Raw genomic sequence first — 25,663 nt, forward strand, 5'->3', positions numbered from 1 at the left:
CACATGGGGCCCAGCTGGGTCCCGCAGAGTGCTGCGCCTGATACCCGGAGCCAGGAGAGATGAGTCTTGACCCGCTCTAGAGAATGGCGTTCACCAGCGGCAGAGAGCATGGGATCACGCCGGATACCTGGAGCCAGGAGAGACCGCAGGCTGATCAACCTGAAGGCGGCAACAGTACAGCAGGACGGCAGAGCGCAAAGTTGCCCAGCTTTGATGGCACCACGAACTGAGAGGCCTTCCACGCTCAACTAACTGTGCTGGGTAAGCTGTGCAAGAGGAGCGAGGGTGACAAGGCACAGCAACTGACGGCGGCACTGAGAGGGGATGCCCAGATGGTGCTGTTGAACCTGGCCAAGGAAGAGATGGGCAGCTATCATAACCTGGGTGAGACCGCCTTCGACCAGGAGGTCTGGGTCCAGGATCAGTGCATCCTGGGGCTCAACTTCCTTCAACGGGCGAGAGGGACAGTGACCGGGGCGGGGCCGGGACAGCGCCAGCCCTTTTCTGAGTCACGGCGGTGTCTAACCAAACCCACCTTGCTGGCTGCTCTATTTTTTTACTCATCCACTCTGCCTCAGAAAACCCTGTCATGATTTATGAATGAATAGTACACCCCTGACACCTAATACCCCCATTGGATAATTTAGCCACCCAAGGAAACATCACGTTCGTTTAACACGTCTTCCACTTGAGAGTGTTACTATTCACTCTCTGCGGCAGATTGTACTTTTCACGAGAAACGCTGATTTTCACCTGGACACATCCTTTATGATCATCAAAGGTAGGAAAAACAAACAACAAAGTCAATGTCAGTGGCTGTGCGTTTCAGAAGTGAGCACTTCTAAGGTAGCATCGTATTAAAACTGTTTTTGCATCATGTTCCTGGGGAAGCTACAGTTAAATCTGTAAGTTCCTATTACAAATAATTACGCTTGCCTGACGTTCAAAGCAAAAACTACCCTTTCTAAGTATTAGTGTTTTCCGCGTTTGTAACCCGTACGTTATGTATACCTCAGATAAAATGACTTGTTTAAACTGTTTTTAAGTCATTTTTATTTGTGTTTATTTTCTGTTTACTTTTTGGAGTCAGACTACCTGCTGTTTTATTGGTTTAAAACACCTTTGTTATGACGTTTTCCAACATAAATTAGAAGCCTACCATAGACTACATTTTAACGACGTATTCATTAAAAAGTATTGATATAGTAGTGCCTGGCGGCTATGGTTTGACTGTTTGTTGTATGTGAACAAAGTTGTGAGAAGTACTTTTCCGGTCACTTTCTGTTTAAGACCGGGGACCAAGTAACCAACATTTTTGTCACACTAGTGAAGCATGCGTTTGTGATGTATTTTCAAACTCGTGGTGCTGTCAGTACGTGTTTGCAGCCACCGGTGTATTTTTAAAATACCCTGTTCTCATCTAAAGCTTTTTGTTTTCTTGTTGTTCTGAGGTATCACTTTCACAGTCTTGTTGCTCAGCCCCGCTAATTGTACGTTATGTGGCTTGTGTCAGAACAAACGGTTTGTGTAGACGGTATGGCGATTGGAATCGGAGCGGCCGTGCTGCTGCCGTTGCCTTTCATGCATAGATTTCAGTAATTATACGCACAGGAGAGAAGTTTGCCCCTAACTTCGACTGGCAGGTAGGTCAGATAATAAAACACCTCTCTGCGAAAACCCGCCTCCTCAGTTACATCACAAAGGAAACACGCCTTCTAATGGCAAAAGCTGCCTGTTTCCACGCCCTCACATTCAAACTGAAAACTGCGCGCCAAGGTTTTGCAGCAGAACAGATTTGGAATGAAAAAGGTAGGATGTTTTATTCAGCTTCTCAAAATACACCGTTTTTAGCAGAACGTGTGCACACAAAGGCATTAAAAAATGTTGAGTTACGCCTTAAATATGAATATGAATATCTTCTTCTGTTAAGTTGTATTATATAACCTTTTTTTTTTTTTTAAGTGTAGCTATCATTTCAAATTTTAGTGATGCTTAATCTCCACCTTTGTCTCGTTTTGTTGTTCAAAATTATTTTGTTGTAATTATTCACTTTATGTGCAGCATAGTATTTATGCTGTACTGTGTGTGCAAGTTGTTCACAGTGATCCACAACATTCAGTTACACATAATTTATAATTGATTTGCTGTTAAAAATGATAATACAAAATATAATAAACTTACCAGGCATGTCAGCTGAAGTTATGCTAATGTCCTATGTCTTAAGCAAATATTGGTAACAGAATAACAAGGTTGGTTACTCTAAACTAAATTATTAATTTACCAGCTGGTAAGACTACTGTAGTTAAACACAGAGGCCTGGAAGGCAGGTTTACATTGGCTGGTTTATATTGGGCACATGCCTGGCAGGCTGGTTTATAATTGGGCACATGCCTGGCAGGCTGGTTTATATTGGTAACATGCCTGGCAGGCTGGTTTATATTGGGCACATGCCTGGCAGGCTGGTTTATATTGGGCACATGTCTGGCAGGCTGGTTTATATTGGGCACATGCCTGGCAGGCTGGTTTATAATGGACACTTGCCTGGCAGGCTGGTTTATAATGGGCACTTGCCTGGCAGGCTGGTTTATAATAGGCACATGCCTGGCAGGCTGGTTTATATTGGGCACATGCCTGGCAGGCTGGTTTATATTGGGCACATGCCTGGCAGGCTGGTTTATATTGGGCACATGCCTGGCAGGCTGGTTTATAATGGGCACATGTCTGGCAGGCTGGTTTATAATGGGCACATGCCTGGCAGGCTGGTTTATAATGGGCACTTGCCTGGCAGGCTGGTTTATAATGGGCACATGCCTGGCAGGCTGGTTTATAATGGGCACATGCCTGGTAGGCTGGTTTATATTGGGTGTTTAAATTGGGCACATGCCTGGCAGGCTGGTTTATAATGGGCACATATGTCTGGTGGCATTTGATGGGCACTGTGTTAATGTTTGCATAAGGCTGTTCTCTATGTTTTATTCTTAGGAGGTGAATTGATGATGTACGTCAGAAGGTTCCTTTAAATGTGGGTCAAAATCCAACTTTTCTGAGTGATTTGTTACGGAATGACACACATCACTGAGAAATTGTTTAACGTTTTTTTTTCTTCCTTTTAGTGAGATAATGGAACGTTTCTGGATCTCATCACTTGAAGACTCTCTGCGCAAGGAGTCTGACGCACGTGTGCAGAGAACGATACATATTGTAAAACGAGATTCAAGAGAGGATTTTATGCAAAATCACTTGACATGTCTTAAGGAGAATGGAACTGGCACATTTGTAGCTATCAAAAAAAGAAGGGAAAATCACTTTCAGTGGCAATGTGAAAGGTCCAATAAACCAAAAGGTAAATCCTCAGGAGCACCTTCAATAACTCGTGCCAATAGATGTGGAGCGTACGTTTCTTTTACATTTGTGAGCAACAATTCTACACATGGGCGCAACTCAGTATGGTTTTGCATTTTATGCTGTGCTAGTGAAGAGCAACCAAGGCTGAGGAATACCTGTAGCATTTTTTATTGTGAGTGAGGAATCCAGTGACATCTTGTCACTGTCTGAAAAAAGTTCAGGAAGCTGTTGGAGAGTTTCAGCCAAGATATGTTTTAAAATTCATAGTTGAAGTTTATGTATGAAATGCAAAGGATAAACAGATTAAGATGAGTAACTTACATGGCAATGGTATTTCATGATTGCATAATTTACAGCTTATACTGTAGAATGTTTGGGGTGATAATGTGTCATTTGATATAAAAATTATTATGAACATAAAATGTGATATTTGAAACAACATAATGCCAATATAGGGTTTAATTTAAAACCGAGTTTAATCTGGTTTATATAGTTATCTTATTATGTAGAATTTTGTTTAAAAAAAAAAAAAAAAAAAAAAATTAGCAGCCCATCCAGTAAAACTACAAGTATGGCAGCAATCAACCACTCCCCCCATCTCACGCTACCCGATTTGGCAGCCTTGTAGCGGTACAATCAGCTTTGTATGCAGCTCTCTTAATTTACGAAGTGATAGACAGATTAAGTATTACTTCCTTTTTATATTTCCCTTTGCAGATGTGTCATGGTAGATAGGGACATGAAAGAAATCAATGCAGTACACACAGTGTTTCCTTATGCAAAGGTGCTGCTGTGCTGGTTCCATGTACTTCAGGTAAAAAACCAAAACCACTTTCGGTTAGGGGTCATTCCGGGTTGATTGCAGTGTAGCAATGACTTTGGTCCATACCAAGTGGACTAAAATGCAGTCTAGCAAATGCTGCAAATTAGACCTGATTGCACCGTACCAAAACCAAATAGTTAATCATGTGAATTGGTTCAGCTGATGTGAACATGCAGAACACGTTAGACCGCCCATGTGGACCAATATCAGAAGCAATGCAGAAGATAAGTCACATCAAACTTTTAACAGTTTAAAAACCCTTCAGTAGAATAAATATCATCTAAAAGAGTTCCAAAATTTTCCATAGAGGAAAAGATGTATTTAGTACACCTAATTAAAAACTACATTAACAAAGCTTACAGCACCAGCAAAGAAGACGAGAATGTTATATTATGTAAAATGGCATGGAAAAATATTGAACAGAATTTCAATGCTAACCTTTTGGGGCGGCCGCAAATTTTTCAGGATAGAGGTGTACAGTACTAACTGTAGTCCAAGCACATGGACTAAACCTCCTCATTCCACTAGTTCAGGGGTGGCCAACCCTGGTACTGCAGAGCCACAATCCTGCTGGTTTTATAGGTCTCTCTAAATCATCAAACACTAATCAACTGGCACCCATGGGAATTTTGACCAATTAAGACCAATTAATAATGTCAATTAAGTTATCAAGGGCTCGGTTAAAACAAAAACCAGAAGACCCTGTGGCTCTCAAGGACCAGGGTTAGCCAGTCCTGCACTAGTTAGATGAATCAAGTGGACTAACTGGTACAGTGCAATCGACCCTCAATGACTAATTACTTAAATATATCTACAGATAACCTACTGATTTCAATTGCACTTAGTATAAAAGTACTTGAGAGTGGGTATTTATATCCATAATGTAGAATTCACATACAAGGTCTTAAAGCCTTATATCAGGGGTAGGTTGACCCTGGTCCTGGAGTGCCACAATCCTGCAGAGTTTGTAGGTATCTCTTAATCATCAATTATTAAATCCCTGGAACAAATGGTAATTCTGATAAATTAAGCTAATCAATGAGTCAATGAATTTATTAAGGGTCTTGGGGTAAACAAAAAACTGAAGTGTTTGTGGCAGTGGTTCCCAACCCTGGTCCAGGAGGACCACCTACCCTGCTGGTTTTTGTTCCAACGAGCTCTCAATTACTTAATTGAACCCTTAATTTAAGTAATAGTTTAAACTGGACTTTTTAAATCATGTAACTTATAAAAAGTTGGAGAATTCAAGTTCCTTATACAATTTTACACCTAACTTGGAACCCCAACTGTTTAAAAGAATTAAAAGGCTCTGATTAGGCAAATTATTAGTTCGATTAAGTAATTGCAAGCTCGGTTGGAACAAAAACCAGCAGGTTAGGGGGTCCTCCAGGACCAGGGTTGGGAATCACTGGTCTGTGGCACTCCAGGACCAGGGGTGTCTACCCCTGCCTTATATATTCAGAAAAATATCTGCCTCCTCCCAGGCCAGCTTTTGGCAAAATGACAGAATGCAAACTTGTGTGCATTATAAAATAAAAAAAAGATTTTATGGTAGAAATTTGGTATCTCCTAAGTCTGAAGGTTACAGGAAGGGAATTGAATGACAATCTGATTGATAAAAAATGAAAACATTGTTCCTTAATGTGATCTAACAAAAGTGAAACAAAGTAGCAGAGTCGGAAAACTGTTCATTCCAATTGCATTTTACATGTGTCTTCATACTTAGATTTGATTATACTTGATTTATTATAATGATCATTTTTATTATGTAATTTACACAATCCATGATACATAGCAAATTCAAAACTAATTAAAAAACTAATATACAATAAGTTTTAAAAAATCAGTGTACAAGTTACAATTTTGAAAGCAAACAAAAAACAGACCATGTGCTATAGTACTTTCTAACACAGACTTAGACAGTGATAATTATCAACGTTTAGTTTTTTGTTTTTTAAAGGCGGTACACAGATGGATTGTCCGACGTGATGGAGGATGCAGTCAGAATCTGTCTGCAAAAAATGAAGTGATTAGGTCTATGATTGCCTTAAAACAATGCAGTACAGTAAGTTTCTTTTTCTTTCTTTCTTCCACGTTAGCAAATGTCATAAGGTGCTGATCTTTATTGATGAGTTCAAAGTTTGTTTTTTAATTTCCTTCTCACCACAATAATGACATACTGTTGCTCATTCATGGATAATCCATTTACCATAATTATACTACCCATCTTTTTAATAGAATTTGTATATTGACAAACGTGTATTTTTTGAAAAAAAATAATTTGGTATGCATGTCTTTCTGTTAACATTTTTTTTATTTATTTTCATTCATTTTAGGCTGCCGAGTTTGAAAAGATGTCAAAGGAAGTGATTGTCAAAACAGACAGAGAAACTGGCAGTTCAGTAATTTCACAGTATCTACAGGACCATTGGTTTCGAAATGTAGACATGTGGGCCAATTTTGGACGGAGAGTTTACCACCAAGACAGTGAAACGAACAACCTTGTTGAGAGGTATGCATTATGTAAAAATAGTGATTAAAACAAAAACATAAGTTGCAGCACTATAGGCAAGAGACAGACTTGTCTCGAATCCTGCCTATGCCATTGCCAGCTTTGGCCAGAAGTTCTGAGAGGGTGGCGCACAATTGACCTGGCGCCTGCAGGTTCAGGGCGTTAGCATTTCTAGCTGCATCGACTCCTCCAAACGATGTGTTCGCTAGGGGGTGGGAGCTCTGGGCTTGTAGTGCGATAAATAACATATGGCTTTGACAGTGCTCGTATCGGAGGGCGCATGTTTTGTCTCATCCCTCCTGAGGAGGCGGGGAGGTGTTGCGGTCAGCCAAGTTGAATTGCTGATAAAGGGAAAAAAATTGGTGATACTAAATAAAAAAAAATAAAAAAATGCTTTTGCTTTTCTTTTTTTCCCATAGATTTTTTTTCAGCATGAAGTATCAGTTTCTTCATGGTTATGCAAACAGACGAGTTGATGAACTACTTCTACTACTTAATACCAAGGTGGTCACTTACTAGAGGTTTGTGTAACATTTCCAATACTAGCATTTTTATGTGGTCTAGTGTTGCAAATGAGTGTTGGATTTCAAAAAATAAATACATTATACTTTATATTTGTAATTTTCTAGAACAAAGTTGTTGTGTACATTTATTTCAGTATCTACAAATAAGGAGATAGTGTACCACAGGTAAATGCATTTTTGTCATGTATATAATTTACACAACCCATAACTTTTTTTAGCATGTGAATAATAGAATACTGCTCTACTAATTGTATTCTGTCTTGTATATGGTGCAGGTATCTGGAAGGTCTTCATGGTGCTCAGAGGATTTCTGATTCCAAAACACAGGATGCTGCAGAATCTGCATTACGTATGAAGAACAAAGGCCTTCAAAATAATTTTGTTTACAAATCAGGTGGCCATTGCACAGTGCCTTCAGAAGCAGATAAAGCAAAATGTTATGCTGTGGATTTAATTAGCATGAAATGTGAATGCGCCGTTTCTGAAAGGGGTAATTTGTGCAAGCATATTGAGTTTGCAAAAATGATGTGCAAAGAACAGGGGATTGATATTGATGGAATTCGAAAAGAATTAGCCAGTTCACTAACTGAACAGCATTGCTATGAGTGGGATGGAAAACACTTAATTGTACATTGTGCTACATTGTACACCTGTCTTGCCAATAGTCTTGGAGAAATATGTGTCTGTCTAAGACTTTCTGAGTTAATTGGTACACAGAACCCTAACCAAGAGGTAACGGACTGCTTTGTGAATACCACAGCAAATTGTCAATCACACAATAAACAGTTGTGTGTAAAGAAGATGATTTCAGACTTAAAGGAGTGGTGTGACAACAGTGATTATAAGGAATCTCCAGAGTTGAATGCTGTAGTAAAACGTGCACACCAACTAGCATTTGGACAGTATAGCATGGCCAGCAATAAAATAAAAATTATAAGGCTGCATGCTTACAGAAAACGCATTGAAAGAGCAAGAAGCCATGCTATAGACATGCATTCATACCAGCTCAAAGAACCCCTTAAATCGAGCTTTATATACCCATAGACCTGATTCCAAATTCAAAGTCTGTTCCTTTAGAAAAAGAATAATTGGTAGCAGAGCAAAGAATCAGATACTAAAATCGAGCTGAACGTGTGCTGTTATGAGCCCACGCCTTTATTTTTGAATTACAGAATGCACACAAAACTGGACAAAGTATAGAGGTTAATTACAACTGTTAAGGACCTCAAAGGTCTCTTCAAGTAAGAGTGAAATAGCTATTTATATGTATAGTGGCAGCATGTTATCAAAAATAAAATATATGTTGCATAGTTCTAATTGCTGATGATTGTATTCTGGCCAAGTTGGTCGATATTTGATATGGTATGTCTCCCTTTTCTCTCTTAATCAGATTACTTAAATAACACTTAAATGTGCATTATTGTAACACTTTGTAAAGAAGTTGTAAAAATATGATTTGTAGTAAATAGAAAGTGCAATCTTTAAGTAGCGAGTAGTGTAAAAGCAAATTGTTAACAGAAAAATCTAAGCCTGAACTGAATTTCTTTCAAAGGGGGAACATGTCAGGGGGTCATTAGAGCTGAGAAGTGGGGAGGAAGGTTCTTCTGTACAGCACTTTTTTCCACAATTGGGTCCAGTACTTTGTATTGCTCTGTATCAGTCTGTTGAAGCATGTATGTGCAGTTTTACATTTTAATACTGCTAATATTTAAATCATAAACAAATAAAACAAGAAACTATAAATATGAGATGTTGTACAGTACCTTTATTTATGTATGTTTATGGTACATTTTTAAATATATATTTAAGAGGTTGTATAGAAAAGAAAATGCCTTACGTAAAATGCTATTTTAGGTTTTCTTTTCTTAGATATGTTCTTAATGTTTTGAACAAGCCCTTTTTTAAAATAATGAACATATATGCAAAGGATGCCTTATTTTCAGTGTCATTTAAAACTACACATTCTGCAGTTTTTCTATCTGGGAATCGGCACATTTTTGAAGTACAGAACTGTAAACATCAAGCATTTGAAAGCCCAGTCCATGAGTAGCCATGTCAAAGTCCGTAGCACTTTCTTTAATTTGGTCTGTTGTATTCTTGATGCCATAGAGAAATAAAAAAAAATATATATATACAGTACTGTGCAAAAGTTTTAGGCAGGTGTGAAACAATGCTGTAAAGTAAGAATGCTATCAATAATAGACATGTTAATAGATTATATTTATCAATTAACTAAATGCAAAGTGAGTGAACAGAAGAAAAATCTAAATCAAATCCATATTTGGTGTGACCACCCTTTGTCTTCAAAACAGCATCAAGCATCAATTCTTCTACATACACTTGCACACAGTTTTTGAAGGAACTCGGCAGCTAGGTTGGCCCAAACATCTTGGAGAACTAACCACAGTTCTTCTGTGGATTTAGGCAGCCTCAGTTGCTTATCTCTCTTCATGTAATCCCAGACAGACTCGATGATGTTGAGATCAGGGCTCTTTTGGGGCCATACCTTCACTTCCAGGACTCCTTGTTCTTATTTACGCTGAAGATAGTTCTTAATGACTTTAGCTGTATGTTTGGGGTCGTTGTCATGCTGCAGAATAAATTTGGGGCCAATCAGATGCCTCCCTGATGGTATTGCATGGTGGATAAGTATCTGCCTGTACTTCTCAGCATTGAGTAGACCATTAATTCTGACCAAATCCCCAACTCCATTTGCAGAAATGCAGCCCCAAACTTGCAAGGAACCTCCACCATGCTTCACTGTTGCCTGCAGACACTCATTCGTGTACGCTCTCCAGCCCTTCGGCGAACGAACTGCCTTCTGCTACAGCCAAATATTTCAAATTTTGACTCATCAGTCCAGAGCACCTGCTGCCATTTTTCTGCACCCCAGTTCCTGTGTTTTCGTGCATAGTTGAGTCGCTTGGAGGTATGGCTTTTTGGCCGCAAGTCTTCCATGAAGGCCACTTCTGACCAGACTTCTCCGGACAGTAGATGGTTGTACCAGGGTCCCACAGTTTTCTGCCAGTTCTGAGCTGATGGCACTGCTGGACATCTTCCGATTCTGAAGGGAAGTAAGCATGATGTGTCTTTCATCTGCTGCAGTAAGTTTCCTTGGCCGACCTCTGCGTCTACGGTCCTCAACGTTGCCTGTTTCTTTGTGCTTCTTCAAAAGAGCTTGGACAGCACATCTGGAAACCCCTGTCTGCCTTGAAATTTCTGCCTGGGAGAGACCTTGCTGATGCAGTATAAATACCTTGTGTCTTGTTGCTGTGCTCAGTCTTGCCATGGTGTATGACTTTTGACAGTAAACTGTCTTCAGCAACCTCACCTTGTTAGCGGAGTTTGGCTGTTCCTCACCCAGTTTTATTCCTCCTACACAGCTGTTTCTGTTTCAGTTAATGATTGTTTCAACCTACATATTGTGTACCTAGAAGAATTGGTGCTGTTTTGAAGGCAAAGGGTTGTCACACCAAATATTGATTTGATGTAGATTTTTCTTCTGTTCACTCACTTTTCATTTAGTTAATTGATAAATATAATCTATTAACATGTCTATTTTTGAAAGCATTCTTACTTTACAGCATTTTTTCACACCTGCCTAAAACTTTTGCACAGTACTGTATATATATATAATTTTTTTTTTAAATAATGAATAATACAATTAGTACTGCAATACTCAATAAACCAGGCATGTGGTTTTATGTAAGCTGCTTTTAGCCTCAGACACTGATTTTACCCAATATTTAATGAGGATTGTTTTTAGCTCCTAACATGTAAATAAAAACAAAAAAATATTGAGATGCCCAGCGGAAAAAATCATCCTGAGAAAATCTGCAAGTCTATTTAGAAGTTTTAATGTGTACCTTTACACTTTAAAAATAATAATTTGTGGCTCACAAGTGGCATAGCGGGTAAAGGCAGAGTGCAAATCCTGCCTTCTATATTTAATATGATATAATTGTGCTTCCACAAAATGAGTGCCATGCATAAAAAACTGGAGAGGTAAAATATATAGTTTAATTAAGTCTTCTGTTGACTTTATTTTTACAATTTCGCACATTTGATTGCAATCATATCTTTCTCTGGTTGACCCCTCTTTCTAACTTTATTGTTTTGTACATAGGAAATATTTTGGTCTGATTTTACTTTTTCTATATTTCATATTCATAGTGTATTTTTTGTTACAGATTTGATGTAATTTAACGTTTTGGTTACAGTACACCTGCGTTTTTCATCACTAGTGTAAAACAGTAAAGAAACATACTTAAATTCATGAAGCTTTCCAATGGCAACATCTTTGGTTGTGATCGAGCCCTCCAAAACTGCGATCCTGTCAAAAGGAATCATCCTTACTGCCAACTTGCCGATGCCCACACCTAAATCGCAGGCTTCTCCTGAAGACAGAAAAGTGTTACTATTATTGTAACAATCAACTTTTAACGTACAAAAGACTGACATTACATTTTCTATATTCACAAATAATGGATTTATTTAATGATAAATATAATGTTTACTGTTTGCATGTTACATTTGACTTAAGCTGGTGCCTGAATGCAAGACAACTTAGAATGGAAACATATAATTAGATTGTTAGGTTTTAAAAACAAGGCTACCCACACTACACTATTAAGATAAGGTATTTTGAAGCTGTTGAATGCAGTGGTCTGTATATTGTACCATGTGTTATACTACTAATTGATATGTTTTAGTGTGTTGACATTGCACTGGACATTTACTAATGTACCCTCAGTCAGTTTGGAACACAGGGAAGTTACAGTGGTTGTTGGGCCAGGACTAATGCCAACTGTCTCTTCAATCTTCTTTTTAAGCTCACTCTTTTTATTTTTATCTACCCTTAGATATGCAACCAGGGAATTGGCTGACACATTCTCAGGTGGACCTATCCTTTTCCTGATCTCCTCTGCTGTCACACTGTATCTTTGGGGGAAAGGTATAAGAATAATAAGATACAAAATATGGCCAACATTGCAAAATTGATACACAAATGTAAATTTAATGAAACCATAAAAAGGTATTTACTTAATTCAGAATTAATTTAATTCTGCATTAAGCCTTTGGAATGAACTTGAGAATACTTAAATTATGGAATGTTCCAATATCACATTAATCTGTTTATTTATGTTATATTACCTTTTCTTTCTCTTGTTGAAAGAAAGAGGGAGAAGGCTCTCGACTTCAGCAAATACTTGTGGTGTAGCCATGCTGTCGGGTATTACAGCTGGGCGAGGCACAGCCAGTGATACAGGTGGATGCTGAAGTGACACAGCGACTGTGCTGGAGGAAGGAGGGCATGCCTGTGGCAGTGGGGAAGCAGTGTCGCTTTCTGAACAAGCAGCAGGGGTTGCTGATGTAGCATGAGCTTTTTCTGCATGATTTTTCACTGAAGGAAAAAAATACAACACCTTACTTGTAAATAACACTACGTTTCTTGTTTTAAGAGCAACTATCGTAGGTTGTAGAAAATGTTGGTATATGGTCTAATGTGTTGGTATATGGCCTAATGTGTTAGTCCAGCTGCATCAGTAAAGTATCTGATTTTTTCTCTTTCATTGTTAACATCCTGACACAGATCCTAATGTGTTGGTATGACTCTCAGTAAAGTATCTGATATTTTCACTTTCATTGTTAACATCCTTTCTAACAACTTATAACACTTTAAAATGTATGCGCCAAAGTGCTGTCCATGAGCAGCAATACTGAAGACATTATTGTGGAGTGTACATTTTAAAGTGTTATAAGTTGTTAGAAAAAAAAAAATCAGATACTTTACTGATAGTCATACACATTAGGCCATATAACATTTTCTACAAACTACGATAGTGGCTCTATACATAAACTATTCAGTAATTTGATAAAATATAATTATTTATTCACAAACAATAATTCATACTTACCAGTGACCGAAGTACACTTCCTACGCTTTCTGGGAGGCATTGCTCTGAGAAAAAAATATCAGAATGAAATTATGATAATGGCAAGCTACAGCATATTTTTTTTTTTCAATCACAATTTTTTTTTAAATCAGCCTGCCAGCCATGTGCCCCTTATAAACCAGCCTGCCAGGCATGTGCCCATTATAAACCAGCCTGCCAGGCATGTGCCCATTATAAACCAGCCTGTCAGGCACGTGCCCATTATAAACCAGCCTGTCAGGCACGTGCCCATTATAAACCAGCCTGCCAGGCACGTGCACATTATAAACCAGCCTGCCAGGCACGTGCACATTATAAACCAGCCTGCCAGGCACGTGCCCATTATAAACCAGCCAGCCAGGCACGTGCCCATTAAAAACCAGCCTGCCAGGCACGTGCCCATTAAAAACCAGCCTGCCAGGCATGTGCCCATTATAAATTATTATTATTATTATTATTATTATTATTTATTTCTTAGCAGACGCCCTTATCCAGGGCGACTTACAATCGTAAGCAAATACATTTCAAGTGTTACAATACAAGTAATACAATAAGAGCAAGAAATACAATAACTTTTGTTCAAGCAAAGTACAAGTGTGACAAACCACAATTCAATAATACAGCAGATAATAGTGATAGTTACATCAGGATATGATTAAATAGTGATAGTTACATCAGGATGTGATTAAATACAAAGTATTACAGGTTAAACACTTGGCAGATTACAGTATTCTGAAGTACAGGATTAAATGCAGTAAAATAGGGGGCAGATAAGAGCAAAATAAAGCACATTTACATGAAGGGTGATAGTGTCCCAGGATACAAACAGAGGAGTTCTACAGGTGCTGTTTGAAGAGGCGAGTCTTAAGGAGGCGCCGGAATGTGGTCAGGGACTGGGCAATCCTGACATCTGTAGGAAGGTCATTCCACCACTGCGGAGCAAGGGTGGAGAAGGAGCGGGCTCTGGAGGCAGGGGAGCGTAGCGGAGGTAGAGCTAGTCTTCTCGTGTAGGCGGAGCGGAGAGGTCGAGTGGGGGTGTAGGGAGAGATGAGGGTCTGGAGGTAGCTGGGTGCAGTCTGGTCAAGGCATCTGTAGGCTAGTACAAGAGTCTTGAACTGGATGCGAGCGGTGATCGGGAGCCAGTGGAGCGAGGGATTGAACCCACGACCCGCTGGTTAAGAGTCCAGAGCCCTAACCCAGTACATAAGTAGACATCGCTTTTTTTCTTTTTCATTTCTTTTTTTTTTAATCCCTGCCATTGTAGTTTCTTCGCAATACATTGGGGCAATAAACTGGGATTATAAAAGGCGCTGCAATATGGAAGGCCATCTGGGTCAAAAACGCATTGTGTAGCGGTTCTCAAACTAGGGGCATGCCCGCCCAATGGGGGCTGCAGACTGTATCCTGGGGGGGGGGGGGGGGGGCGCGAGAAGGTTCAGGGTTTTTTTAAAAAAAATGTTAAATTACAGTGCACATCTTAACCTAGGCTATACTGTATAAAGGGCAGATACTTTATTTGCGCTTTATTGGCGATTTTGATTGGATCACCAATAATACTTCCACCAATCAGAGCGTTGCATGCCATACTGTACTCATATCTATCCCGCCCTCTGTCAGACTGGTATACAGGATAGATTAAAGAAGCGCTGGACAAGAGAAATAATGGCAGTGATGAAGTCCATTCACTTAAACATTAAAAGTAGACCGGACATTTTCATCAATGGATTTAAAAAATGTAGAATTGATGATGCGATCAGAAGCCCAGAGGCAGTGTAAACTGCCTGCTAGTAGGACTGTTATTTTTTATGTTAAGCATTTTTGTGTTCTTTTTTTTTTTTTGAAGGGTTTAATTAAGTAACAGCCAAAATTGTTTATGTCAGACTTGTTGATAATAAAATCATTGTAAATAAAAACGTGACTTGGTATAATTTAATTAAAACGCTATTAATAATACATTTGCACATTAGTTACAGTGGGGTTACCACTGAATTAAGCGATTTCTAAGTCACTTAAGCCTCGTCTCGGAGGTTCCTGGTCTATCCATCTTCACTACATTTTACCCAATGCCAAGTCCATATACCGCCACGAATTGGAGGGGAATGGCAGATAGAAGGCGACTTAATAGGATAATTTATTACACATACTACTTTCTTTAAATTCATTGGTTCGCATTTAATTTTCAGGGATCTGATTGGCCAAATTAGTATGCATAGTAATTCAAATTACAACACGTACTAAAAGTCAAATGAGAATGTGTACTAAATATTTGAAATGCGTACTATAGAACGCGTTTTTTGACCCAGATGGACTTCCATAGTAGTGATGCGTATGTAGTCGCTTGTAATGACTTAGTTTTCACAACGTAATTACAAGAGTAGCCAATCACATTCGGGATAACAGAAGGAAATTGGAAAATACTGCGGCGAGAGATTTTCTAAAGTGCCAATAGAGATTTGCAGAGTGCTGCCCATTTAGTGTTACCAGGCGTCTCAGGAAAACTGGGATAGCTAGTTTTCAGCCCAGATTTTTTTCCTGGTTGAAAACATAAAATTGTGAAATGTTCCCGGTTTTACAATTGTACATTTTTTTTTATAACGTACAAACCTATAGCAGTGTGAATGTGTTAACACCATTCAAAAATAAAATAATCAATTTTATGGATTACGTACACAATCCGTTTAATTTCCTTGACCATTTTTTTTTTTTTTGTGCTATTTTAGTCAGGTTACAATTTAAAAAAATAAATAAATAAATAAAGAAAACCATGAATTGTTACAATCTGCAATAAATCACACCTGGTATTTAACTTTAAAATTACGATTAGGCTATATGCAGTTGTTTTGACTGCTTTGCAGTGTCATTGAATTGAAGAAAAAAAAAAAAATTCAGATTTTTCAATCTAGAAATCGGATAAACCTTTGCCAAATTCTTGAGACAGACAATGTTGACCATGACACGATTTAGTTTGTTACCCAGATGTGTGTTTTTTTTTTTTTGTTTGTTTGTTTTTTTTACGTTTTGATTTGTTTTTCAAATTTCAAATGTAAGGCGACTAAATTGGACAATTACACATACTATTTTCTTTAACTTCACTGCCTCGTATTTCATTTTCAGGGATCAGATTGGCCAAATTATATGTAATGAAAATGATCATGTACATAATCCAATTTAGTACGTATAATAAATGTTAAACGTGTATTAAATAACATGTTTGACCCAAATGACCTTCCATCGTTATTATGAAAAAAACAAAAACAAACAAAACTAACGTGTTATTCATGTGACCTTGATGACATCCATATGAATTCAAAGGACAGTCCTAATACTGGACTATTTATTTTTACTACAGGATACACAGTGTCAAGTTGTACTTGCAAATGGACTGGTAATTACTTAAATTGATCAGATTGGTCTTCGCTAGAATTCTGGCAAGTCTCTGAAATATTGAACCCCTGAGATTGACAAGTCTATATTGTTAAAAGTAATTATCCTAGTTTGTAATCTTCAAATAGGCTTGTAACAAAACTCCTTCCCCTTTCTGATCCCCAAGTTAATCATTTTAACCAATCAAAATGTGAGATTCAGTAATTGTAACACAGCGGCAATAGTTTGTAGTTGAAGATGCAATACGATCAGAGGGAAAACCAATGCCTTTTAAAACTGGTTTTGTCCCATCACACAGATTCAGTTGAGAAAATAAGTCTTGGTTAGGGGTACTGCTTTTATTTTGCTCATTAGAAACCTCACAGGTTATCTCACTTAGGGATCTTGAAACTCACATTAAATGGTGACTTAAATTTCAAGCAAGGAATCATTTTAATGTTAACGCTGTATTAAAGCAAATGAAAGAGCCACACATGGCAAACATTATATAACTGATAATTGTAGAGAAACAATTACAATTATATTTGAAGTGACTTACTCCAATGATCCTAACAGTGGCAGATATAAATAAAGCCACTCTTGAAGATGAACTATTGACCCCCTTATTATTGCAAATGCATGGTCCTTGATAGAGAAGGGTTACAAGTTTAAGGTCAGACAAATGTAGGGTAATATTTATATACCAGTTAACAAGATTCCGATTTCTCCAAGTCAAAATATGAGTTCCAAAAGGTCAGACCACAATGCAATAGACTTTTGATTGTGAAGCATGTTTGATACAATGTCAGCCTAGTTAGTGACTGAAGTCACTCTGAATGACAGTATTTTATTTCATACTTTACGAAAGGAGACAAATCAATGGCAACGTTTCAAAACAGAGAACCACCACAAGAGCTTGGGAGACCCCAAAACATTGCTATTGGGTTCCAATATTAGGTTTTCTCCATTCAAAATAGAAGAGGTACTTGGACTGGAGTAGGTACTTTTTGCTACTGTTGCCCATTGCATCCTTTGGAGAATTTATTCTAATTTGTGTATTGATCACATATAAACTATATATAATGATCTAGGGAAAATAAACACCCATTTCAGATAAGAGATCAGCATGCCAAAGAACAAAAATGACTATCAAAAGGTTGCTTGAAACTCTTTCCTACATTTTCAGGACTGTTCGAATGCTGAAAGAAAAAAAAAAAGTATTTATTAAGAATAGACTGTTGCAAAATGTATGTAAACACACTATACCAAAAGTGCACAAATCTGGTCCTCAAGGTCCAGGTTTTATTGGGCTCATTAAATAACTGACTCTAAGGAGGTTCCTTAGAAACGGCTGTTGGGAGCTCAGCAGCAGCCATACCAGTGTTTGAACTGAACCAAGGCACATACATTTATCCAATTCAAGTGTGAAGCAATTTTCGTTTGGGGCTATAAAACTACATTGATACAAGTGCACTTTTAAACATTACAACTGAATGGTTGAGGGTATATTTACATAGAATTTTGCTGCTGCTTCTTAATAAATGAATGGATGTCTGTGCTCCAATTGTCCTAAAGGACAGTAATGCAGCTAGAAAGCTTCTATTATACCTAGCTTGCCAATTTAAGGAAAATGTGCACATAATACCTTTTCCCAGAGGTCATCAGGTCAAATGCCTCGTTAACACGGTCCAAGGGCAGAGTGTGGGTAATGAACTCATCCAGCTTAATTTTCTTTGCCATGTAATCATTCACCAGCGTAGGTACGCTCTCCACACTCTTCCATCCTGTGAGAACCAGTAAAACAAGGCTTGAAGAAGAAGAACAAAAACAACTAGAAGAGGATCACTAAATTGGCTCTAACCCTTACCTCCAAAATATGTTCCCTTCCATGTTCGTCCATATACTAGTTGTAGCGGTCGCGTCGACATGTCCGCCACGTTTGTATAGCCAACAACAACACTGGTTCCCCAGCCTCTCTGACATGCCTCAAGGGCAGCTCTCTGGAAATCAAATGTATTTGGTCATTTATGACTGTTCTAGGATTATTAAATCACGACTTCATAAGAGGTTCTCCATATATGCAAAAATGTAACAAAGTACCTTTGCCTTTATATTGACCAGGCTGAACTCACCATCACAGTAACACTGCCCACACACTCAAAGGAGTAGTCCACACCTCCTTTAGTCAACTCAATGAGTACTTCCTGGATGGGCTTGCTGTAATCATTGGGGTTGACAAACTCAGTTGCGCCGAATTCTTTTGCTTTAATGAACTTGTCTTTATTGATATCGACCGCGATGATCCGAGAGGCTCCCGCTGCCTTACAGCCCATCACAGTAGCAAGACCCACGGCTCCCAGGCCAAACACAGCGCAGGAAGAGCCGGGTTCAACCTGCAGCCAGGGAGGGAAAGGGGGTGAGAGGAGGCCACCAAAATGGCTACATTATAAAAAAATGAACGTAGGGGACATAATAGTCCAAAGGACAATTTGTACCATTTTTAATGACAGGCTACAAGAAATCAAACCTCCCGACGGGTAGCGGGTAAGCTGCACAAAGTATGCTCTTCCAGAGCAGTAAGCAGAAAAGTGGTTAATTGGACACCATATTGGGAGGTGGTGCTTCAGGCTATGCAAGGGCTGTGTCTGGATATGACTGGGAGTTAAACAATGCATACCTCCTGGGCTGGGATCTGTTTGCTTTCCTGTTTTGTTCAGGTACTTCAGCTGCTAGAAGGTATTTGATTTTAGGGTTAGATGCCTTGTTTGAAATTCCCTCTTGGTCAGCCTTTTATTAATGTTTTTTGTGTTTTAATTTTGCACTATAGTGACTGAACTGCACCACTAAAGGATGGTTTCAAAGAGCCTTGTGATTTTGCATTTGTGCTATACTGACCTTTGGCGGCTGTAAACAATTACACCCAAAGGTGTTTAACCCAAAACTACTGTATGGGCTTGACATGTTCACAGCAATTGTAAAACAGCCTGCTCCAGTCCTCCACAGGTTAAAACAATGTTAATGATGCAAAACGGGTAACAAACAGAATGTTGATTTCAGGACTCAAAGGGTGTGCCTAAGGGGTTTTATCTAGTTTTGTAACTAGAACAGTTTAATACTCTGTAAATTGTACTTTGACATAAAGACCCAAAACCATATCCTTAATGAACCAATAGAGGATATTAACAATTGATTCATTCAAAACATTTTAACATGCTACAGTGACATGGCCATTTTACCTGAATATTATAGCAGATGCAGCCTTTACTGCAATACATTTATTTCTACCAAGACAAATAAACAGCCTTTTGCTTCAGAAACTCTTAAGACAACCAGCTGTATACAGTGTGTTAAGTTATTTTTTCACTACCATAATTTTTTATTTTTTTTTTTAAATTCAATGGTTGCCTAATACATTGATAGCTAATACCTCCAGGAAGTAATGCCACCCAAAATTGGTATTTTTAACTGGTATTAATGTTTCCATGTATCAATTACTTTTTATACTAAACAACCAAAAATGAATTCCGATTTTTGCCAATGACAGTATCTGTTTCAGGCTTGCCTGTTCCTGTATTAACTTCACTGATCTTCAGTAATATTTTAAATGAAAGAGCAACAGTAACCTTGGCGGTGTTGAGTGCAGCTCCATACCCAGTGGAAATGCCACAGCCAAGCAGGCAGACTTTATCAAGAGGGGCCAAGTCATTAATCTTGGTCACAGAGATATCAGCCACTACAGTGTACTCAGAGAAAGTGCTGGTCCCCAAGAAGTGGTAGATGGGCTTCCCCTTGCAGGTAAACCTGGACGTCTTATCAGACATCAAGCCTTCACCCTGGCTAATCCTGCCAATACAAGAGATATGATTGAAACAACCCTCGGTGACAAAACCTGCTACAGCTGCCTGTGCTAAACTATACATGAAACACTTTGAAATCTGCCTGCATTGCAGATCACAAATATGGTGATCCCTTTGCAAGTGAACCTGGTGAATTCCTCAAATCACAGGATATCTCTCATTGGGCCTGCCATGAAAAAGGTATACATCTGCAGGTAATACTTGATAAGTATTTTTTTTATTTTAATTATTCATAATTACTTCATTTAAAACAAAGATTAGTTTTCAAATGATTGTAAAAACATGAATCTGAAATCTATACGGTATGCTACAGAAAGCAGTTTGCCATTCCTCCCAAATTAGTACAGTAGAAGCATCTGAGCTGTAAATTGCATCTAAACTTTATTCAGTGCAACAGGCAGTGTTGTTTGATCCCCTGCTGTAACGGATTCTGTCACTTGTTGGTGAGATGACAAAAAACTCTAAACCCATGAATGCAGACAAGCCCAGTTCTTTCGCATAGTGGTAGGATGCTTGCTTGCTGTGTGTGGGGTTGCCGGTTACATCAGCGAAAGAATAAATCTGTCTGACTTTTCTGAGAGACCACTTGTTACATAAGATAGTGCAAAACCTAATTACCAGTTTTTATCGCAGATGTTGGTTTTAGGACTCAGACAGAACTTGCATTCCCCACACTGGGGGACAAAGAGGGATAACTTTGTCTCCTGGAAAAGATACAGTAAAAGAAGAATGTTACACTGTAGTGGAATTGAGCCAATAAAAATTATTTCTTGTGGTTAGGACAGGACTGTGTAAAAGGCTGGTAACCTGAACTTCGATATGCATTAAATAGGTTTCCAATGTACAGTACTCCCTAGGTATTGGGATACCCCTACAAGGTAAAAAATTGAGAAAAGTGTGCACTTGTTGGGTAGGGTGCATGTTTTTTCAGAATACCCATATGTCCTGGGTATTCTGAGAATTCATGAAAGCAAAAATCTTACCCACATTTGCATGTACTTTAGGTGCAGAAGCTGCAACCAGGTCATGCGATTTACCGCACAAGTGATTATATAAAACACGAATCTACAGCGTTGTGTGCGGTTAACTTAAGCCAATCCCATAGCATTAACGGAAAGAACACATTTAAGATGACACTTTAACCAAGCAGACGCAACACAATTTTCACAAATATGTTGAAGGCGACTTCCTTTTATGTACCAGAAGCCTATAGGTTACTGATTTAACAAAGTGTCTTCATCTCACCTGGTTTGAATTTGGTCACTCCTGGTCCAACACTCTCTACAATCCCAGCTCCTTCATGTCCCAGGATTGCAGGGAATAGCTTTGTTTCACCAGCTTCATATAGGAAGTAGAGGTCAGTGTGACACAATCCAGTAGCGACAATCTGTTTGGTAAAAGATCCACACATTAAGTATGTATGTAGATAGTGGATCTCACTGACAGAAATGAAAATCCATCCCTGGTCTTTTGAAGTCTTTCATTTATATTATACCAGCTCTATTTTCTTGGAATGTAATGTTTTACAGTACCTGCTTAACTCCCCACTGTGTGTGTTTTTGAATTCTTCTCTACTGTCATTCTGTTTTGATCATTATTTACCAGGCCTAACCAATGCCATTTTTTCACCCAGGGGCTGCTTCTGAAAATACTCCTAAAAGCTGAATTTCTGATGGTTTTATGTAAAATGACCAATGGGATGTGAAGCTGACATTTCTGTTCCCTCTGTATAGATTTGACTTTACTCCAAATTCAGCTTATGTTAATTAAATTATGTACAACATAATGAATGTTACCTGAATGCGAACTTCATGAGCCTGTGGTGGTGCCACCTCCACCTCCTCAATTGACAGGGGCTTCCCTGGCTCCCAAGCGACAGCAGCCTTGCATTTGATAACCTGCACAATAAATTAGTTATTCTATTAAAATACAGCTACAATAAGAATATTACACTTTCTAAAATAGAGTAGTCACATTTTAACCCAGAAGGTCTTCGATGTTAAAATGCATTCCCAGAATCCACGGAGAGAAAAAAAAAAAAGTTAATTAAACCTCCGGGCCAGCCAACTTTCAAAGTTAAGCCAAACCAACCCTAGTTAAAAGCAACAAACCAATAAGATCATTAAAAGCATGATTAGTTGTGACTTCACTTATTTTCATGTTTTTTTCATGACTGTGTGGAAAGCATCCAATTGGTTAATTTCTGCAGACATTTCTCAAATCATTTCTTATTACTCTCAAGGGAGTGTGTTGTTGACACTTTGCCCAATCACACAAGCCCTTTGAGTTTTATTGTAAATGGATGAAAAAAGGGGAAGATTATAATATAATCTCTACAATACAAAAGACGATGTGCAAGAGGTATACAGAGTTTGTGAAGGTGATTTTTAGCTTGAGGGTGGTATTCATTTTCCCTGATCAAACGAAAGTAATCAAAAACAGTGTATGCAGCAATTTCCTTGCCCAATGCTTAAGCCACATCATTAGTTCAGAAAAGGAAACCATTTACAGGCGATTACTATACATGAAATATTTTGTGATCACGATAAAACAAAATCAAACTCCTATATAGAACATAAATAATTAACCATAAAACGTAACCATTTGTAAACTACTACAATAAATATATGCTAGTTAAGCCATACTACAATATTGCTTGACAATATCCAATAACAATCAAGTCTGTAGACAAGCCTCTCAAGACAAATCTTAAAAGTAATTAACATTGGGGGAAGAGATGTATGGTACTGCATACATTGTATGCATGTATTTGTTAAGTACACAGTAATATACTACTTGTTTACGAGGAAAAGAACACTTATGCATTGTCCAGTTCTTAATGATCCATGGCCAGTAGGCTGGGCTGTTGTACCTATAAAACACCAACCAAAAAAAAAAAAAAAAAAAAAAAAAACACACACAACCCCACACATTTACTTAGTAACAGGTAGCTGGTTAACTTATAATCCAAAACACAATGTGAATGTGTTACTGATTGTGTTCAGTTTGTTACATGGCTTGAGTTTTATTTCACTTCATTTAAAAAAAAAAAAAAACATTTTAGGACACGCCCACAATGAATTTTTGTTAAGTACATATTAGTACGTCAGCAACATACATCCACATCCAGCTGATGACTATGACATTTATCAACAGTATCTACAGAATAGTATAAAATAAGCATTAGCAAAAATTTGACAAGTGATTCTCTAGATAGCTCCAGAATGACTCAGGAACTTAAGATACATGTTTATAACAAGTTTCAGGACAACTGGATAAGTAGTTATCTCTATATATTATATATATATATATATATATATATATATATATATACAGAAATCAAAGCATGACATACAGATAGATGAATGTAAAGCAGTGTTGTGTGTTAAGTGGAGTTTTACCTGGAAAGTTACTCTGCCCCGCTAAAATTGCATTGGTGATGCCAATACTGTAGGTGCAAACCAATATGGAGAAGACCCGAGTACTGTATCCTCACAGTGGAAAACACACAAATCAGAGCTTTTCCATTTTTTGCATGTTGGTTAACTGTTTTATTTATTAGAAACAGAACTTACCATGGGCAGCTATCCATGAACTATTGTTTGTGACTGAAGAATCAAGGCTAACAAACTTGCAAAATGAAGTGATAGGTCATTTATGCTAGTCACAACATTAAAATAAACTGTCAGTGAACTTTTATCAAACCCTGTATCAAAATGTAAATATAAAAACATTCTAACAAAGCCTTGACCAAAATTGGGTATTTAGGGTCATTGATCTGCTGTTCACATGATTCTGTAAACCAAGAGGTATATAGGTTTACCAGCAACTAAATAACATTTCTTGCAATTGTATTGACTTAACATATGTGTTTAGCGTTTAGATTCAATGTACGCCATCCTGACATTTATTTTTTGCACTAGGAACAGAGGGTAGATAAAGGACACATATAGAGATTATATCTATCTATCCATATCTCTCAGATACCATTGGTGAATGGCTTTTCTTATCAATTTTACTGCACTTGTGGTACATGAATCATTGGCATGTTTTTGATAATTTTTTTTCAATGACCCAAAAAAGCCACACAAAAAATGCTTTTTAAACTTCGCTCACATCTTTTGGAGAAAGTAAGAATTTAGAAATGCAGATGGTGACTGTTGCAGAATTTAATTTGTAAAGAAGAAAAATGAGGCTGAATGTAAACATGAAACAGATTCATACCTAAATGTAATGGTGAATACAATTATAGATTAATTGGAAATCAGATCTTTACTTGAAAACAACTTTCTACTGGGGTCATTCAAATATTGGTAGTCAGCCAAGTCCCTTAACATATTTGTTTTGCGCTAGAGTAACAGTTTAAACATTTTTTCCTGACCAAACCTTTGATAATAGGATTAAACTTTTCACTTTTGCAGGTTAATCTAATCAACTGTATAATATTTTTCAACTGCTGTCTTTGCAAGGTACTAGATCAGTAAAAACAAAAAAAAGTTAATGGTGTTCTGATAGTGTGTGTTTTTGCATAACTTTCAAAGTTTTTTTTTTTTTTTGTAATTGTGTGAAACTGTTGCATTGCTTAAGTAAAGTTTTTAACTCAGTTTAGAAGCTGTCGACCAGTTCCCTACCAAAATGAGGGTGGAACAAAAACCAAAAAAGTTAATGGTGTTCTGACAGTGTGTATTTTTACATAACTTTCCAAGCTTATTTTAGTCTCAAGACTTGTTGCTTTTAAACTGCCTGTTTCACTATTAAATGTTATAGGTCTCTGTCAGAATGAGGTTTGGGGTACATTACTTCAAAATATATTAAATACAACATGTTACCTTCATTTTTCCTGTTGCGTGAGAGCTGCGAAGCCTGTTTGGGGTAGGGGTGCTGATTGTAGCATTTTTTTTTTTGTGTGTAGTTGTGTGAAACTATTGCATTGCTTAAGTAGTGTCTTTAATGCAGTTTAGCAGCTGTTAACCAGTTCCCTTGCAAAATGAGGGTGGAGCCTACTTAAGCTAAATGAATCTACTAGTGCTCAGTCGACAGGTAACCAGTCAGAGGCAGTTAGGTAAATGATCCTGCTTCAAGTAATTAATATCAGCTGTATTTAAGTAACATTATAAAGGTGGTGTTGTTTTAATTAGGTGATTTACTGTTTGTGATTAGTACCAGGTGAGTGTGGTTGAGTTGAATAGAGGTTGATTTGCAATTGGATTGGTTTACACACAGCTTTGATCTATCTAGTTAGTATAATAGACATCTAGCCTATTTGTGCACCAGCACAAAGTGCTTGTTTCTCTACCAATGAG

At 37.9% G+C, this 25,663-nt stretch overlaps 2 long non-coding RNA genes and 1 pseudogene across 7 annotated transcripts in view; 1 reads left to right on the top strand and 2 right to left on the bottom strand.

Annotated features, from left to right (window-relative positions):
- LOC131737922 (uncharacterized) overlaps positions 1 to 13,174 on the bottom strand; it is an 18,663-nt gene extending 5,489 nt beyond the window's left edge. The window contains exons 1-4 of one of the 4 annotated variants that reach the window (XR_009329500.1): positions 13,123 to 13,174; positions 12,359 to 12,608; positions 11,472 to 11,601; positions 6,058 to 6,180 (exon numbers count right to left, since the gene is read on the bottom strand). This is a non-coding gene — a long non-coding RNA (uncharacterized LOC131737922). Of the gene's footprint in view, positions 1 to 6,057; positions 6,181 to 6,494; positions 7,022 to 11,217; positions 11,602 to 12,358; positions 12,609 to 13,122 lie in introns of those variants that run through there. The other 3 variants (XR_009329502.1, XR_009329504.1, XR_009329501.1) reach the window with 3 other exon arrangements.
- On the top strand, positions 2,785 to 8,952 carry LOC117421286 (uncharacterized). Of its 3 annotated transcripts, none has more exons than XR_009329506.1 (6): positions 2,785 to 3,022; positions 3,114 to 3,343; positions 6,112 to 6,233; positions 6,505 to 6,680; positions 7,100 to 7,201; positions 7,480 to 8,952. It is a non-coding gene; the product is annotated as an uncharacterized LOC117421286 (long non-coding RNA). The 3 variants fall into 3 exon arrangements; XR_009329505.1 differs by having other exon boundaries at positions 2,786 to 3,022; positions 6,129 to 6,233; XR_009329507.1 differs by lacking the exons at positions 2,785 to 3,022; positions 3,114 to 3,343 and having other exon boundaries at positions 6,129 to 6,233; positions 7,100 to 7,369.
- A 4,175-nt stretch (positions 13,175 to 17,349) lies between the features above and the next one.
- On the bottom strand, positions 17,350 to 25,282 carry LOC131737925 (alcohol dehydrogenase class-3-like; annotated as a pseudogene).
- Between the last annotated feature and the right edge of the window lie 381 nt (positions 25,283 to 25,663).

This window comes from Acipenser ruthenus, chromosome 1 (assembly GCF_902713425.1).
Source record: "Acipenser ruthenus chromosome 1, fAciRut3.2 maternal haplotype, whole genome shotgun sequence".
In the NCBI taxonomy this organism is placed as follows: Eukaryota; Metazoa; Chordata; class Actinopteri; order Acipenseriformes; family Acipenseridae; genus Acipenser; species Acipenser ruthenus.